Source organism: Stenella coeruleoalba (genome assembly GCF_951394435.1).
Source record: "Stenella coeruleoalba genome assembly, chromosome: 10".
Classification (NCBI taxonomy): domain Eukaryota; kingdom Metazoa; phylum Chordata; class Mammalia; order Artiodactyla; family Delphinidae; genus Stenella; species Stenella coeruleoalba.
The window spans coordinates 85,797,563-85,812,036 of NC_137156.1; the positions used below are offsets into that span (position 1 = coordinate 85,797,563).

Sequence of the window (14,474 nt, forward strand, 5' to 3'; positions counted from 1 at the left end):
ATTTCCTGTTCTAAGACAACAGCATCACCTGGGCTCAGAGCACAGGCCACACACCGTCATATGCGCTGTGCCTTGGTGACCAGACGCTGAAGCAGTAACTGAAGACGGGACTGATTCTTCAGCTCACGGTGCCAAGGACAATGGATGCTCCCTGAGAGGTAACAGTAGCATCCACACCAAAGTCACCATCGTGAGCAGGCAGTCACCGCGGTGTTGACTGTCCCCATGCCCTGGGTGGAACGGGTAAGGCCCGCAACGCACAGTGGAGGGACAGGGTGTGGCCAGGTGGCCTGCAGCTTAGGGTATTAAGAGACATCAGACGGCCTGCCTAGCTTTGGAATTCCTGGCTCAGTGACCTTGAGTAACCAGCTGGACCTCTCGGAGCCTCAGGTTTCCCATCTCTAATACAGAAATAATAAAAGTAGATAACCTTTTTGGGTGTGGAGAAAATTACATGAGAATGATACGTGTCAAAGTTCTCACCTGGTACACAGTAGGCACTCAATAATTAGTTATCATCGTCACCATCATCATCAGTACTGAACGATAATGAAGTGCAAAAGTGACTAGCATGGCATTTGGCATGCACCAGGTATTCGATAAATGCTCATTCTCCGGTTTTCCCATCTCTCTTTCCTCTACAGATGACTCAAAGATTTAATTCTGATGTGAGGCACCTACTGCAATTTTTTGAAGTATTAACAAATTCATCCCACTAAAATGGTCTTGGCCTTCATGTTATGGTAGATACAAAGATAAAGCGTCCGTGGACATCAGCGTCCGTAACAAATACGTTAAACAAAAAACAGTAATGTACCTACTGAAAAATATAATTAAATATATGTAATATTAACATTTAGATTTTTTCATATATTATACATATAAGAATACCCCTTCCATTTACTACCTCTGTGTGTTGAGAATGGAGGTAATTGTAATGTAAAAAATATTTGTTTATAGTTCAAATTTCCTGCTATAAACATGTACTCCTTATATAATTTGGAGGAAAAGACAATACTTTTTAAAAGACAAAAAAGATAAAAATTGTCTGATTTCCACCCTCTTGGTTTTCTAACAGACGATAATTTGCCAAGCCCATAAATGGCAACAAATCTATAAGAAATAAAATTTCTAAACATTTAACTAACCTAACCTCCTTGCCCTTAATAAGTTACTGTTCACTATTTTTTCTCCTTCCTGACTTCCTCTTCTTACCAGGAATAAATTCTTCCCCCTGGTTTCAACACTACCTTTCTCACCTCAGTAGTATCTCAGGGGACATCTTTAAGTCCTTTGTGGTGTGAATCAAATCTACAGATGGGTTGGGAACACACACATAAATAACCCACTAAGAGTCATGACCACTAGGCTGGCCTTATTCACGGAGGTTTTGTGGACTGCTGTTTGCTGAAAAGTTTTTCCTTTTTGGTTGGCTGGACTCATAGCGCCCTGTGAATGCCAGGACTTATGATAAGCACTGACACACTTCACTGTTACATATTCATGTTCATGATAATGCAATCTTTCATTTGGGTGATTTAAAAGTCCCCCCTCCAGTCCGAATTACAGTTAGATATACACTGAATGCTTCATCAATCATAACTATTTTTATTCTCAATCTTGTGCAAAAATACCAGAGAAGGTGAATTTCAACTACACACTGAAGAGGGTTTTACTATTAGCCCTGAAAATTTTCTCTCTTGTCATTTATACGTCGGATTCCCACCCTTTCTGCCTAAGCAATCTATTCACCTGTATCTTTCACTACAGCAGATCTTATCTGCGGAGTGAAAGGAAATCCATGCTCATCTCTCTTCTCTAGGGTCAAATCTGCCGTATCTTACAGAGAAAAGCAAGCATTTCTCAGTTATGAACTAGACAAAATGCCCAGCAACTCAACGTTTGAAATACTTGTGAGCAAGCAGCTTGAGAAGGTCACAGCAACTTGTACTGAACTTAAAAGGGGGATTTGGAACTAACTCAGCCCAAGAGCCAATGAGCTTACTACCATCGAGCAGTGAGTCAACGGATCACACCTACCCCTCATAAATGCACTTGAAAGAAACTACATCCCCTTTCCATTCGTGCAAGGGCTTGTCATAGTTTCAGGGCCAGAATCTTCCCACAGTTAACCTTGGACCTACAGACGATGAGGCTAATCAAAACAGAGGCAGTGATCAAACCAGGCACCCCCCAGCTTGGCCTGATCCTATCACAACCACCATTATCTTCTACATTAGGAACACAAGTCTTTTTTAGGGAAGTTTATAAGAGCCTCCTACCCATCCTGTGTGGTTCTCATGTGTGACACACTAATAAATGCAACTACACACACATAAAAATCTGTCCCCCCACATCCTCTGCTTCAGGTAGGGGAGAATTAAGCCTATCCCTTTAAAATTATTTTTTTTAATCTAACATATATTCAATATTTAAGTTTTGATTTTACGACCTTTCTTTTATTCTCAAATTCTCCCATCTTAACAATCTCCTTTGAGGCTAATAAATGTATGTTTTTATTCCTAGGTCAGGAAACACTGAATTACTGGAATTCAGTGTACAGATGCTTCCAGGGTAAAGGTTCTCTGTTTCTTAGCAGAAGAAATGCATTCAACTAATTTGACGTGTAAGTCTGATAAAATCTCTCTGGAAAAACTGATTCTAATATGATGAATAATCCTTTGAGGTGAAAAATGAGAAATACCCACACTGGGTTTTATTATATATTAATTCTAACCGGGTCTGAAACGAAGCTCGAGTAAGCCATCTTTTAGATGTGGGAAAATGGCAAACTTCCCTGCAAACTACATGCAAGAAGTAATTAAGGTAAATGAACATGAAATTAAACAGCACCCCCATAAAGTAGGATATAAAAGTAAAGATTATTAGAAAAAAAAGATTGTCTTCCTGTTCTATATTAATCTCGTGAATTGCACAGTTATTCTATTTCTCTTTTAGTATTTGATGATGGGTTTTTAGAGCTTGAGTTTTATTAGAACTTGCTGGAGGAAGGTCTTCAGTAGTAAGCTAGCTACAGGTCTGGGTATGTTCTTACATCTTTCCCAGGGACTTAACTACTAGATGAGCCATACAAGATAAAGGTAGGTTCATCAAACTTCCTGTGATGTAAAGCTGGAAGGTTTCCTAATACCATCAGTGAGAAACTCAAGATCCTGGTTAGAAAGGAGGCCTAAAGCTACAAAAACTAAGACTATAGAGCAAAACTCTGCACATCTCTTCAATAAATGCTCCTATTCGTGTAGAATTCAGGGACAGCTGGTATTTGTTGAATCTGGGGGGCTATCTAGAATCCATTCTTACTTCAATTTCCCTTTGGGGAATTACCCCTCCCCTCACCCCCCCCACCTTGTTGCAAGCAGGGTGGAATTCCTCAGTCAGTTCCCCTGCCCTCTCATAGCCATGGGGGTACATCTGTAACACAAACGAGGCCCACCTGATTCGTCTCAGTAGACGGATGTGCAGATAGAAAAATGTGTGGGGAGCACTGATTTCAGCAGCCACGCCGAGGTGCTAGTCAAGTCACTCAAGCTGCCTATATATTGGAATTATCCTGTCTCCTGTCCTCTCTCAATCTTCTGTCCGTTCTGTGAGCTACTGGCTATTCCTCCGATAAACCCTTTTCCTTTAAGTTGGCCAGAGATCAACACTGTTGCTTGCAACCAAAGAACTCAACCAGTAATGATGGGGAGACCCTTGACACCAGCTCAAAAAGAAAGCTGAGCTAATCGAACCCATGCTCAGTATAACTGACAGTATGTGATACTATACTCCTATATTATTTATGGCTGCTCTTAAACTCAATATAAAATTTTGCCCAATGTTGTTAAAAAAAAGAAAAGGAAAAAAAAACCACAAAAAACTAGTGGCCAAATCAGCAAATCAGGAATCTTCTTTCCAGTTTTTCTTCAGCATAGCTTTAGAGATATACAAAACATGCAGAATGAGTAAAAAGAGGACGTTCCCGAGATGTGGAAAGATGAAGAAACAGAGCCATGTGAGTGTTTAGTGAAGGGATGTGCACCCTTCATCTGGACTTCCGGGTTCCACAGCAACCACCTATGTGTATTTCTCAGGTACCATGATGAAAAGGACATGGACTTTGGAACCAGGCAGCCCTGAGTGCAAATGCTTGCCCTTCCGCTTAGCAGCTCTGTGACTCTGAGCAAATTATGCCATCTTGCTGGACTTCAGCTTTCCCATCTGTAAAATGGATAATGGTCATATCTGTAACGCATAACTAGTTGGCAGGAGCAAAAGCAACCACAAACACAAAACATCGGGCTTCCCTGATGGCGCAGTGGTTGAGAGTCTGCCTGCCGATGAAGGGGACGCGGGTTCGTGCCCCGGTCCGGGAGGATCCCACATGCCGCGGAGTGGCTAGGCCCGTGAGCCATGGCCGCTTAGCCTGCGCGTCCAGAGCCCGTGCTCCGCAACGGGAGAGGCCACAACAGTGAGAGGCCCGCGTACCACAAAAAAAACCACAAAACATCTAGCAGTCTTGACGCAAAGTAAGCCCTCAACAAAATGATAATTATGATGACTGTGCCTACGACAATCTGTGGAGCACCCGCTCTCTATCCCGTGTGCTCTGGGGCGCACAAAAATAAGTTACATAGGTTCTTACCTTCAGGCAAGAATTTGTGGCTTTCAAATCTGAAAAGAATGCACTAAAATACAGAGCAGACTCGAACAAAGGTTATAATGAAATACAAACACACACTTGTGGGAGCCCAGACAAAGGAGTGAGTTACACAGGTTGGGTTAAATTGAAAAGGCTTCACAGAAGTGATATCTGAGCCAAGCCTTGAAGGATCAGTAGGATGTTAATACACGGGAGGGAGGGGGGAGGGAGAAGAGGAAGATTGGCATCCAAAGCCAAAGGAAGCAATAGCATGAGCTGCACAAGTTCAAGAGAGGGCAACAGGGCTTCCCTGGTGGCGCAGTGGTTGAGAGTCCGCCTGCCGATGCAGGGGACACGGGTTCGTGCCCCGGTCCGGGAGGATCCCACATGCCGCGGAGCGGCTGGGCCCGTGAGCCATGGCCGCGGAGCCTCCGTGTCTGGAGCCTGTGCTCCGCAGCGGGAGAGGCCACGGCTGTGAGAGGCCCGCGTGCCACAAAAAAAAAAAAAAAAAAGAGAGGGCAACAAAAGGGTAGAAGAAGTGGGTTGATGTCAGCTCCAGAAGGCCAGGGACCAAGTTGGAATCTATCACTCTGGTGTCCATCCTAACTCTGAGAAGAAGGCCAGCCTCACAGGAGGCACCCAGTTATGCCATGAGGGCCTGGAGAGAGGAACAGAAGACAGACAGAATGGGGCCAGGGCAGAGCTTGGCCATGGCCTTGCGGGCCAAGCTAAGGAGCAAAGTCTCCATCCTGCAGTTGGGGAGGCAATGACGAGAAGAGAAGGCAAGAGAGGGACTTCAGAGGTTAAATAAAAAGGGCTTGGCGCTGGAAGGAGGCAAGGTGGAGCTCGGGGCATGGAGAAGAGGGGGAAACTGTGATTAGGCTTTAAGACTGGGAACTTATTTATTTGAACTGACATGATTCTGTGTCCAGAACTATCACTGATAATGTCCACAAAGTGGATTCTGACCATAGAGAAACCTTTCCATCAAGAGCCCTAAAAATGGCACAAGCTGCCCCCAGACAGAGTGAGCACGTCACCCAGAGCCTTTCAGTAGAAACCGGGAGCTCAGGCTTAAAGCCTAGATACATGACTGTGTGATCTTACAGAGTTTACTTCACCTCTCTGTGTCTTCGTTTTACTATCTATAAAACGGGTTCAACAGCAGTACATCTGTATAAGGACTAAGAGAAGAGATACACATAAAGGACCCAGAATGGTTCCTGGCACACACAAAGTGCTCCAGAAATGTTACCTGCCACGATTCCGACTGTTTTCCTTATGGTTATTTACCAAGGTTGGGGAAGAATGCGTCCCAAGCTCCCAAATGACTACGTCCCCAATTCTAGGATCCAAATGTTGGAAGTAAACTGACGGCCCTGGCGTTTGGTAAAGGAGCTGATTCCACTCAACTCCCAACTTTGTACAGATGGACTAGATGATTTGTGGATGGACCCATGCTAAAAAAAACTAACACAAACAAGTTTATGATCAAACGAAAATGCCTACAAATCAGTGAAATGTCTATATACAAGATGGTGTCTATCACTGAGAGCTACATATTAACCCACAGACACCATGGGCAGTGCCTCCCTATGTGGACTCGGCCTGAGAGTCCTGTCCCAGCCCCTTAAGAAAAGGGAGCCTAGATCATGCCCGCAGGAAAGCACATGTGGCGAGGGGGGGGGGGGGCGGGGAGAGCCCTGCTGGAGGCTGTGGAGGCCACCCAGTTAGGGAGGACGAGGTGAGGAAGGGGCAGCAGGGGACTAACTATGGGTATTTTCCAATATTTAGGGCAAGGCGAAGGGATGAGAGAAGAAATGGGATTTCATGCCCGGCTGTTTCTCGCTGTTGTTGTAATCAGAGGGTCCTTGTAGCCGTGTTTGGTCAAGGAATTGATGCGGTAGTTCATTTCTGTCAACTCCTATTCATGTTTGTGTTTTACCCTCTGGGACGAAGTCTGCTAAGCTCCTAAATACCATCTGCAATGTTAAGTAATTTAATTATTTCTGTATCATATTGGGACTAATTTTTTAACCCACAACTAGGGGTGAAAATAAGACTGACACTCAAAGGAAAGTAAAAAGTGAGAGAGGACAGACATAAGGCAAAAACCATTAAAAGGTGACCCTGGATCTGGGCATGACTAGTGGGTTGGTTATGAAGGCTGAAAAAAATCTCAAGGCTCTAAGCATACAATTCAGTTGATTTTCTTTATCTCCACATTGAAAAAATAAGCAAGAATGTGCCTTTCATGTAGGAGCGTGACACCACGTTAGATTCCCTGGGTCACCTTAAATTTAAAATGAAATCTGTCCCTCCCAAGGGCAGAGATTCATCGAAGAGAAGGAGTGAAATGGGCAGGTGAACCACACTGGAGATGCCGCAAGGGAGGTGTGGCAACGTCATCATTTTCAGATGACCACAGTGCTGCTAGAGCCAGGAAAGGACCTTGAAAAGGATCCAGAACCACCAGCTTGCCACCTTTCTATTTAGTAAACAACGGAGCCGAGGAGAGGGTGGGGTAAAAACTGGAGTAGAATTTAGGTATATTACCCCTGGGTAACCATAAGCTTTCAACTTTACACCACCTATCCTTCTCCTAAGCGCGAATTGCTAATAAAGTTTGGAATGTGTTAAGCTATTAACTGCATTTCCTTCTTCTGGGTGTCTTTTTAAACTAAACAGAAGTTCCCTGGGCACATGAAGGTAAAACAGAAAGCGCCCCGATAATACATTTCAAGATAAGACGGGCACAGCACCACGTATCATTTGCACCTTTTAAAGTAACAGGTCCCTTGCAAAGCTACTGTAGAGTCCAAGTAATGATCTTACAGCACATTAAGTTTTAGACTGTATTCTACATTTTAAAAATCTATATAAATAACGCTGCTTTTTTATAAATTATCACTAAGTTTTCAACACAATATGAAACACACTATCAAAACAAAAAAAATCTTAGTTTTTTTCTTTTTCAACTTTAGCTTCCAGTTCTGCAATCTGGAACTAAGACCAATTCTTGTCCTTTCACATATTTAACTAGGAAAACATAAAACTGAGCAGAAGGGTAAAGCCCAGAAAAAAAAAGATTCTTATTTCTGAAAGAAATGGACCCAAGTATTATAAAAGAAATCTACATTTGCTAAGATCTGATATAATGCTGTGATTGATAGGCTTATTTTTTGCCCTCCTTAGGTATCAACATCTACGTACCCAGAGTACAAGAAGCACAGACTAGCAATACAGGTTATCATGCTCTGTAGACTAAGCTGTGTTTCTGAGTAGTCATCTACGATGACTATAAAAATATTCACAGCCTTCAAAGTGACTGTATCTCTTGGCCTGATTACCCAGCCCTGGAAAGAAAGACCACTGTAGCTACCAAGGAGACATGGGCAGAAAGACCTTGCACTGTGAACTACCTTAATTTGGATCATCACAGGTTCAAAACAAAGCCCAATAGCACAGCCTATAGAATAGTCATTATTTCTCAGTAAGAAGGCACACACACGTTACCTGGAAATACACTTTTGGAACTGCCCTCGCACAAATCCTGATTGTTAAGTAACATTTATTAATTCATTCCCCTATTTGTTCACTCAACAACTACTTGTCAGATCCTTACTACACATCAGACACAGAATGCCAAGACTATATGAACCCAAACTGCACCTGGACTGTCCAAACTGTGGGATGGGGGGAGAGAGAGTTAAGATATGCCTGACACACCCAGAAATGAATAAGCAATATAATTTTTATACTCATGGTTTACTTCCAAAATCAAATTTATGTAGAAGAGAAAGAGGGTGCCCTTTAAAAGAAAAAAATAAGTCAGCGGATCAAAGGCATCATTAATCACTCTCTCTTTTAAATTAAAAGCTTCGAAAAAAGGTGGGCACAGGACCAAAGTAGGAAACAAATCACTCCCCTTGCTGAGTGAGGGTCAGAGTCTAAATGGGAGGGTCCTCGGTATTTACCGAGTTCATCTCCTGCGTAATGGATCTGGAGAAGAGATTTCCGCTGGGGCTCTGCTCATTTGAGGCTTGGCTTTTGCTTTTTAAAAATGACACTTGGGTGGCTACTGTGGTACAGGGACTGGTTTTAGAAACAAACCTCCCGAGGGTTTTCTTTTTTTTATATATAAATTTATTTTTTATTTATTTTATTTTTGGCTGCGTTGGGTCTTTATTGCCGCACGCGGGCTTTCTCTAGTTGGGGCGAGCGGGGGCTATTCTTCGTCACGGTGCGCGGGCTTCTCATTGCAGTGGCTTCTTTTGTTGGGAGCATGGGCTCTAGGTGTGCGGGCTCAGTAGTTGCAGCACATGGGCTCTAGAGCTCAGGGTCAGTAGTTGTGGCTCGCGGGCTCTAGAGCTCAGGGTCAGTAGTTGTGGTGCACGGGCTTAGCTGCTCCGCGCCATGTGGGATCTTCCTGGACCAGGGCTCGAACCCGTTTTCCCCTGCATTGGCAGGCAGATTCTTAACCACTGTGCCACCAGGGAAGCCCCAGAGTGTTTTCTCAGTAACGTTCTTGCTTTTATGATGTGACCTAGGAGATCCTGAGCCACTGCAAAGGTCCCTGGTTAATGAGCCTCAGGCTGGCTTCTTTGGTGGCCTGGGGACTCCCTTTGTAGGAGGGCTAGCCCTTGTTAAGCAAATGCAGAGCATGTCCAATGCACCTGGCAAGGACTTATCACACAGTGGCTGAAAGAGCTAAGGAACTCCCCGCCCCCCAAAGAGATTCCTTGAAAATCAGGAATATCTAAGCAAGGAGCCCTCAAGACCAGCGTTCTCCAACCGCCTTGCTCTTCAGAACACCTCATCCACACCTGCACTGGGTACAGTAGGTCAGGGTGCAGACAGATAACGCGTGGAGTTTTCTGCTGTGCACACATCCCAGAGGGAACTCAGCCTGGGACAGAGTCACACTCCCCGTCTAGTGGAATCCCAGCCCAGAGGGACTTAAATACGCTTAAAAACGGAGATAAAACACCACCACCTAGTCTGTGCAATATCATGAAAGCTGGGAATTTCAGTAACTGCCGGGCAGGGGTAACCACAGTTAGGATTTGGGGAATTGGGGTGTTACTGCTGTATTGTTGTTTATTGCAAACTTTGCCATCTAATCAGGCTGGGGCTTGTTTTGAAAAGCTCCCAATTTTCTGAAATGCCTATGACCATCGAGAGAACACCCAATCCTTCCTCACACTTTATACTCGTTGGTAAGCTTATATTCATTGCTTCTTCATTTTCTCCTGGTTGTTTTTTTTCTTTTAATATAAATACATCTCTGTTATAAAGGGCAGGTGGAGATAAAACCTCATTTGTACCTTCATACTAGTCCTAAGGATGACATCCACCGTTTATGGACTGTTTATCAGGAGTTGGCACAGCGCTAAACGCTTCACACACCTTCTCAAAGTTACTCCTCTCAACTCCAGGCTTGGTCCCTACACTTGTTCCTCTTTCTAAAGTTGAGGAAACCTGAGGCCAAGGTCAGAGGGAAAGTGAGTAGAAGAGCTGAGATTTGAAACTGAAACAGGCGCTTAACCAGAGCTTCTTAAGCTTAATCCATAACATAACTAACCCTGAATAGAAAGAAGTTGCAGAGCAGGGCAGAGATGGCGGGGGGACAGTTTCAAACCCACAGTCCAGTGGGCCTCGATAGTTGCTCACACAAACTTCACTCACCCTCCTTCTTGGAGTACCAGCCTCCCAACTTTGTTTGGGCAGCATGTGCTCAATTAAAACATCTGCAGTTTCAGGCTCTCTTGTCACTGGAAGGAGCCGTGCGACACAGTCCCCTGGCCAATGACATATAGATAAACAGTCGAAGGAAGACTGTTTGGACTTCTGTCCAAAGTAAGAAGACAAATCCAGGAAGGTCTATTTCATTTTACAAAGAAGCACCGTCTGGAGAGAAGAAATGTCTTTGTCCTTTGCACGTTCATGCCTGGAAACACACCCTGGATGTCTAAGCGGCTACCTGGTTACTATGAGCACAAGCTAAAGACGGTGGCTAGACAAGCAAGAAGCAGCCCAGTCTTGGAGGACCCTCTTAAAGGGTACTCCAGCCAGAGAAGGCCTACTTCTAGACTTCTTATTTTGTTAAACAGAATTCACCACCAACCACCACCCCACTTGGATTAAGCCAGGGGACTATACACTGCAGCCCATGGGCCACACTGGAGCCTGATTGCCTAAAGTTTTATCGGAACACAGCCAGGCCTGCTGATTGAAACGTCACCTACGACTGCTTTCATGCAGCAGAGCTGGGTAGTTGTGACTAAGACTGAATAACCTGCAAAAGCCTACAATATTTACTGTCGAGTTCTTTACAAAAAAAGTTTACCAACCCCTGGATTAAGCCACTGTAGTTAGGTTTTTGTTCCATGCACCTACATTCAATCCTAATTGAAACATAGCCAGTCATGGAAAATTCCCAGTAAGTGAAGAACAAGAACGCTCGCTCTCTTACTCAGTGTTCAATAAATACGTCAAGTCCCATCATGGGCCAGACCCTTCGTGATGTGCTAGACATGCAGAAGTGAGTACGGCTCCTGACCCTTCTGGAATTTGCAATCTTTGGAGAGAGTAACATGCTAAATGAATAGCTTTAAAAAGAATCACTTATAATTGTAAGTGCTAGGGGAAAATACAGGACGCTCTATAACCATATAAGTGGGGAGCCTAACCTCATCTGCGAGCGTTAGAGAAATTGTCTTTGAAAAACTGGTAGTTGCCTGTGTTTCTACATAAAACTGCTCCACTGACCCAGCTTCTAGTCATGCATAAGCTACTCCTTGTTGGAGATTTAGTCCCGTTTCAAAGCTCCACTACAACACTATTTCATAACAACCAGCTTGAGCACACCCAAAGGAAACCCCGATTTGGAGAAGGCATCTCTCTAGAAAATTCTCATTCAGTGACTTATCACTTCCATATGACCGTGAGTTAAATGTCCAAAGATAGTGTTAAGGGGAAAAAACATTTGGGCACCTATCCCCAATGGTATTCAATTTAATCCTGAATGTAATTTCTGCGTTAGTGCCCCCATGACCAAGCCACCCACACTTGTCATCTTACCTCAGGCACCCAACAGTCCTGGAGACCTGCCCTGGAGTGGCTTCTAGACAAAAGAGGCTATTGTGTGACTGTAAAGCAAACAAAAAAATGATGTTTTCCAAAACACATCAATTCAGAAGACCCATGGAGTAGTTACGGTAAACCACCAACAAATATAAAAGGTGTAATTCCAGAATGCAGTCCAATGAGGATGAGAAATCCTCAGAAATGGAGGAGACATCAGAAACGGAGAGCCGTGAAGGGCTTTTCAGAGAAATTAGTTCAAACCTTAAGTCCCAACAACTCCGAAAACACTGCCACACAGAAGGGATCTGATTGGATTCTCTAATTGCTTTGGTACCCGTGACTCATTCCTCTTCAGCTGGTTTGCTGAACGCTGTATTAGAAGGGCAGGGAGGCTCCCAGTGTCCTCGTCATCGGCCTTCTCCTCTGCATGTCCAAGCACAGAACTGTCCACTAAACAGTTACGACACTGTCGTTCAGTTGGATTACAGAATGATGCAATTGATTTTCTTAGGTATACTGAACAATATCAAAAATAACTGTACCATTTTATGCACTGGGTTCTGATCTATTGCTTTTGTGTTCATTATTGCATTTTATTTTCAGAGCATCCTTTAAAAAATGGGTACAGTTTCCCCTATTTTACAGATAAGGAAAGAAAAGCTCAGAGAGATCAAGCTTGCACGAGATCACACAGTGAAAAAGATGGTGAGCTGGGATGCAGAGCCAGCTCATCTGATTCGAGAGACTGCACACCTTACCAATTACACATTCAGAAACTCCCTCCCTAAGCTGCAGGCAAGTCCCGCTGTACTCTGTAGGGTATTAGCTCCAACTCCAAGAATCTAGAGGTGGCAAGGAAATAGAGGAAGAGAAAACAAATTATGTCTTCTTTTCTCTCAAGAATTTTCTGGACTGCTTCTCTTTGATCTAACGACAACCACAAGAACTTTGGCCAAAAGCAATAGGATCCGCCACATTTTTTGAGAACTGTTTCTGGGGCTGTGCTACCTACCTGCTACAACTGACCAGATGGGAAATGAGCTGGGAGACAAAGCACAGGAAAGCAGAAAGAAAAGATTCTGAAGGGATTATTCCACCTCCCTGATATCAAAGAAAACCCCAGAAATGAACAAAAGAATGGCTCTGAGTTCCAGAAAACCCTCGGTAGTAAGTCCGGAGGCAAATCCATTATCACCTCGGCAGCACCCACTGCTAATAGTCACTCATCCATCAGCTCACCTCCAGTCCCGAGAGCCAACGAAAAGGCTTTCCTCTAGGAGGAAACAGCCAAATGTTAGTCAAAGATCTAAGAAACTGGGTGACTTGACAAACAACCTGTCTGTCCGCCTGTCCCTGTATCTCTCAAAGAGGCAGAGAAGAGAAAACACGGAACACAGCAGGAAAGGAGCAGACTGGGGCTGCCCAGGCTAGCTCTTGTCCCGGTGACCTGTGAGCTTGTTAATGGCACAATGATGATTTACACCAACAAGCATAAGCACATGAACAGCTGGACTGAATCCAAAAGAAGTGATAAAGTACAAAGGAAATGGAGAACAAAGTGACAAACGTGAAGATAAACCTCATCATAATCACATAGGAGGAAGGCAGTGAAAAGCAAAGGTCACACGGTGGGTATCAGAAGCGTTCACTGCGCACCTCGGGAATCGGGTGAGGGCACCAAAGTTGAGAACAAGGCTGCAAAGCACGGGGGGGCTTGGAGATGGAGGGAATGACTCCGACGTCATCTGGACCAACAATGAAGCACTGAGCATGGGGGATGAGGCTGGTTCTGAAACCCACCAATGGGTGGATTCATTTTTACAACAGGTGAGGATTTGTTAGGGCTGCCAAGAGAGATACAGAGGCAGGAGCACAGAAAGGAAGAAAGTAGAGTGTAAGGTGCCTGGAACTGTGACAATCCCGGGGGCAAAGTAAGAAAGTCACCTAACCCATGAGTCACATCCACGAAGCGTCACACACTTGGGCTTTTAATGCTCCGTCCAAATCAGATTTAACGCCCAGTCACAGAAACGCAAGGACAGTATGGAATCCAATCCTTCATCAAAGAACTTTAACCTTCACCTCCTTGATTGGATCACGTCCTCTAAATACATCAGAAGTAGTATTTTGGATAAATCACGTGAGTCGCCCTGTTATATCATGTACTTTATAGTGTGTGATGTGTGTGCGCAAACATTAACTTATTTAAGGTGAACGTTGAGAGGACACCGGAAATACCCTAAATCTGTATCTGCATTATGTATTAGGACATATCCCGAGCCTTGAAGTGATGAAAGTGGGCCAAGTCTCTCATCTGAGAGGAACCGTTTTCATAAATGTGTGTGAAAGCGATGCATTATTAGAAAAGTTTAAGAGAGTGTACAGTAGATTCAGATGGAAGAGAAGCCAAACGGAAAACCGAACGGAAAAGACCAACATCTAGATGCTCTGGGACTGTCAAAGAGGGGCCACAGAAAGACACAAAAGTCTGCCCAAGAGTGCTGCAAAATGACTGCAGGCAGACCTGCATATGCAAATGGAAATGTCAGACAGGTACGCTTGGCGATGTGGAAGACAGAAAGCAACAGCTATTATAGAAGAAGGGACAAGGTCAAGCAGCTAAAAGCAAGAACAGAGATATGATTTGCAAGAGAGACCATAGGTAAAGGCACGGGACGCAACTACGAAGACAAAAGACATCGAAGCGGGCAAACATGACTACTTGTGGTAGACAGGACGACTG

At 44.2% G+C, this 14,474-nt stretch overlaps 1 protein-coding gene across 12 annotated transcripts in view; it reads right to left on the bottom strand.

Annotated features, from left to right (window-relative positions):
• Nucleotides 1-14,474, bottom strand: part of FOXP1 (forkhead box P1) — a 598,032-nt gene that overhangs the window by 285,171 nt on the left and 298,387 nt on the right. For 2 of the 12 annotated variants that reach the window (XM_079934802.1, XM_079934796.1), the window contains exon 1: nt 10,331-14,461. The exons of 8 other annotated variants lie outside the window; for them this stretch is intronic. The gene's annotated coding sequence lies outside the window, so the exon portion shown is untranslated. Of the gene's footprint in view, nt 1-10,330; nt 14,462-14,474 lie in introns of those variants that run through there. 2 more of the 12 variants (XM_079934805.1, XM_079934806.1) reach the window with 2 other exon arrangements.